The sequence below is a fragment of the Pteropus alecto genome, unplaced genomic scaffold, assembly GCF_000325575.1.
Source record: "Pteropus alecto unplaced genomic scaffold, ASM32557v1 scaffold21, whole genome shotgun sequence".
Taxonomy (NCBI): domain Eukaryota; kingdom Metazoa; phylum Chordata; class Mammalia; order Chiroptera; family Pteropodidae; genus Pteropus; species Pteropus alecto.
This window is the reverse complement of record NW_006436282.1, coordinates 22,047,622-22,052,121: the sequence shown is the minus strand read 5'-3', so window position 1 is coordinate 22,052,121 and position 4,500 is coordinate 22,047,622. Positions and strand designations below refer to the sequence as shown.

Sequence of the window (4,500 nt, the reverse complement as noted above, 5' to 3'; positions counted from 1 at the left end):
TAAGGCCTTCAACACTGTTGATGATTTTTGTATATCTTGGGCAAGTGGGAGGGGGTGAATCAGGGATGTAGGGTTTCAGTTCTCATAACCTCCATGTCCCTTAATTTGTACTTTTCAGGGCTTCATCTTGCTCCAGGAACAGCTGAGGCCATCAAAGAAAGGATACCAAGTGGAAGGAAGTAGATTCCACCCCATGTCACTGACAGGCTGGCTCAGGCTGAGGGAGCAAAGCGGAGCTGCCACCGACCAAGGAGGGTTAGCGGAGCGTCTGCCCCAGAGGCCATCAGCCCCGGGCAGGGGAGGCCAGACCCCTGGGAATCTGAACTTCTCCAGCCTCTTCTAGGACCTAGGTGTTATGTAACGTCACCCAGTCACAGAGACGTCCCTTATTCCCGCTTGACAGGTGAGAAGGACCAGACGATGAAGATTTTTATGAGGGCTGACACTGGTGAGTCACACAGCAGGACTAGAATCCTCCATCCTGGTCCAGGCTCAGAGACAAGAGAGCATAGCAGAGGACAAATTTTCCAGGCCTCTGGCTTCACATCACACTCCTGCACCCAGTCCTGCCAGCCATGGGGAGAGAATGATGTAGATGTGGCTTCCTCTGGCTCTCTCCTTTGTCCTCCCATGTCTCAAGGGAACTCCATTAGAAAAGGCCACCTCCCTGCCTTGCCCATCTGGCACCAGTGGCCTTGGCCTTGGCCCCACATTCGCTCACATTCCCAGGTTCAGTCAGAGGCTCCCCAAGCTGCCCAGCCACGAGCCCTGACTTTACCCAGCAAAGGGCTGAAATCGGGCCCTGCCAGCCTCACAGATCACGCACCTTTTATTAACGTATATCTCAGGCTCCTATCTTCCGGGAGTCCCAAAAGTCACCCCACAGCAGAGGCAGCCTGGTCCAGACGAGGAGAAAGGGACAGATGTCCTTGGCTCATCTCACTCTGCAGGCAGAAGGGGATGGGGAGAAGGCCAGGTGGCCTTCCTGAACTCACACCAGGCCTCACTGGGCCTTAGTTTTTTACCTGTAAAGCGGGAGTGTGAATTGAGTGACTGTTAGGTCTCTTCCTGCTCTAATGTCCTCTGGGGAGCAGCATTAAGACCAGAATGCAGGCCACTACCGCCTCTCATCGACTGGGCCTCCTGACGGGTCTCCTGCCTCTGCGTAGGTCCCAGCCAAGCCATTCTCCACCCTATTCTTTCTACAATGCCAAAGTGACCATGCTGTCCCCATGACTGGTTCCTCCCATGGCTGTCTTACTCGGCCCACAAGCCCCCTGGCCAGGGCTCTGCTTATACCCTAGTGCTCCCTGTCCATCCGTGATCAGCTCCACGCCCACAAACTCCCTGCAGGTTCCCAAGCCTGTCTCGTCTGGCTCACCTCTGGGAGGCCTTTCTTCCACCTTGAATGCCCCTCCACTGACCTGAACACCTTCGCCTTCGCCTAGCCTGGCCAAGCTCTGCTCATCCTCCCCGGCCTCGATGGGGTGGTATTGCAACCCCATACTCACTCGCCCTCATAGCCCTGCGTGCTCACTCGTCTGTCTCCCCCACCACCCTGGGACGGCTGCTGTGTTTTCTCTCCGGCACCCTGCGCTTAATCGGTGCTCAATAAATGCATGTTTAATTCATACTAAGGACCGTCTTTTCCCTTGCAGCTCAGTGCTCAGTAGGAGTTCAGGAAACATCCAGAATCTGCCCTGCGTGCCAGGGACTTCTCTGTCCCTGAGCACCCCAAATGAGTCATCCATTCATTCACTCACTCAACAGACATTTGTTAAGAACCTACTCTGCTCTAAGCACCCATGGTCATGCTTTGCGCAGGGTCTTGCACATGGCGGCTCTTCCATGTTTGTTGACTTTGAACTAGAAGAACATAAATGACAATAATGGCATTTCCTCACATTTCTAGGAAGTGGTCGTCTACACCTGCTCTCACTCAGTCCTCACCATGTTCCTCCATGGTGGGTGTTATTTCGTTTTACGGTTAAGGGAACTAGGGAAAAGATGGAGGGAGGAGGAGAGGCATCTCGTGGGCCCGGGCAGACACTGGAGCAGGGGTGGAGGCCCATGGTTGGGATACCTTCCCGGGGGAGGGACAGAGGCCTGGTTTCTGCCAGCCTGGCCCATGGCGCCTGCTCCCGGAGGGACAGGGAGACAGCTGTGAAACCACAGACATGACAACCTGGAGCCAGGCCCAAGTGCCACTCAGCCTTTGGAGTCTGTTCCCGAAAATACAAGCCCTGCAGCTGTTCTCCAGGCACAAAGTTCCAGGCTCCTTCATGAGCAGGTAAAAACTCTGCCAGAGCTGACTTAATCCCTATTAATCAAACATGATGACTTGTTTTTCTTTAGAGACGAGTAACAACAGAACTCATCATAACTCATATTTGGACTTGGCCCCCCTGAACCAGGATTTTGGAGGAGAGGGGGAGAGGGAGAGAGAGAGAGGGAAGGAGAAAAAGAGAGGGATCAAAGTAAAATCCCACAGGACCCGCAAAACAAAACAAAAATAAAAAAGGAGCAAAATCAATGACTGTTCTTCCAATGATGCTATAAAACTGTTCTGAAATGGCATTGCAAAAGCGCACTCTGCGCCTTCGGCCACGCCCCGCTGAACACGCCCGATCCCGTCTGATCTCGGAAGCTAAGCAGGGTCGAGCCTGGTTAGTACTTGGATGGGAGACGGCCTGGGAAAACTGGGTGCTGTAGGCTTTAAAAAAAAAAAAAAAAAAAAAAAGCAATCGCGTAATCTGCTCTCTGAGACTAAATTGGTGTGACCACAGCTAAAATAAGGAGATAGCCCCATACACCTAGGGAACAAGCTGTCACCTGGCCATAAGCTCGAGCGAGAGGGTAAGAGACCCCAAGCAACCTCATTTGCTACAGCGCCAAGTCTGAGCAGTCTCAGCCACAGACGAGAGACGGGGTCAGCGTGGTGGCCTTGCAAGGCAGGACAGACCCCGCTCTGCACTGAGATATCATCTTATCTCTTGCCTGGGCTGCTGTACTAGCCACTTCGCTCTCTCCTGAACTCCAGACTTGACATCTTCAACCCCAAACCACTCTGCTGCTCGAGCGAGCCTTCTGGAACATAGACCCAGCCCTGTCCCTCCCTTGCTCAGAGACACATGCAACCCAAGTATCTCTGAGAAACTCGGTCCTCCAAAGTCACCTCCTTTCATGGCTACTTACAATGGCCTGACTGCCCCAGCCAGCAGATGTACAGAAAGTCTGGGCTCTCCTCAATAGTTCTGGTTCCCAGACATGGGGATGGAGCGCCTTCCATTTTCCTGGTCATCTTTTACTCTGAAGTCTACTCCTGTTCAATTCCCGCCCCCTTCTATGTTGCTCAGAATTCCTGGGGCAGTAAGCAACAGAAACGCATTTCAAACTAGCTCAGGGATCGGGGGAGATTTACTGGAGAGCCCCCTTTCTGGGGCAGAGGCGAAACAGGTTTCACCTGAGCCTGGAAGCCACCTGGACCTTCTCTTCCCGTCTCTTCCTGGTTTCCCTCTGGACTGTGGCAGCTCATTCCCTCCGCTCAGCTTCCCCACCACTGCAGCCTGCTGCCAATCAAATCATATGTTTGGAGTAAAGCATGCACTTTCAAGCGGACAATAGTGTCCCCAAGGAGGCAAAAAGTGGGTCTTGGGGGGCATAACAATATTGGATATTACCAATGTTTGTGGCCCTCCAGAGAACCACTGCACATACAGTAAGTACATCCACAGTATTGAAATTTCATAGCGGGAGAAGAAAATAGGAAAAGCTCTAAAAAGGCTCCTTAAGGAGGGAGGAGGTGATAATGAAAACACACTGAGAAACGCTGGAGTAGAGGATGGAGCATTTCTCAGAGGGACGGGACCGTCCTGGACAAAACCGAGACGTGTTCGGTAACCCCTCCTGCCTCCTGCAGCTGCCGACCCTTCCCCAAACCTCTGTCCACATATGGCACAACTAGTCTTCATTCCCTGAGCACCATAAATAAACAGGGGACTTGTTATGAAGGTGGGGAGAGTTGAGACTATCACAGGCCCCTTGCTAATGCTCACTGACCAGCCAAACCTCAGGGAAGCTCGTCCGGCCAGCCCCTCCTCGGACCTGGCATCTGGGTGCCCTGTAGTCTTTTTTTTCCCCGAGTCCCAGAGACATCCCCCAGCCCACGCCCAAGCCCTCCCATCCTTTCTCCATCTCGAATGCCAAACTAAATCTGCAAGTTTTCCCGTCTTTACAAAGCAAACCACCCACCTCCCTCCTAGACCACCCTGAGTTCATCTTTCATCATCGCAATGGCCACGAGGCATTTTCAAAAATAAGTAGGCTCCCATCAGTCCCTCGTCTGCTCTCAGGAACAGAAAGCTTATAAATGATCATTTTTATTAGCCTGCCAGATTGCAGTTGTTGGCAGGGTTTCTTCTACCACCAGCAGTCCCTCAAAGGTACCCCAGGGGTTCAAGGGTTTTGTATACTTTTATTGTTGGTGGGGGTGGTTTTTAA

General features: G+C 52.5%; 1 pseudogene; it reads left to right on the top strand.

The window, feature by feature from the left end:
• The first annotated feature begins 2,596 nt into the window (after nt 1-2,596).
• Nucleotides 2,597-2,715, top strand: LOC112479797 (annotated as a pseudogene).
• Nucleotides 2,716-4,500: the final 1,785 nt, after the last annotated feature.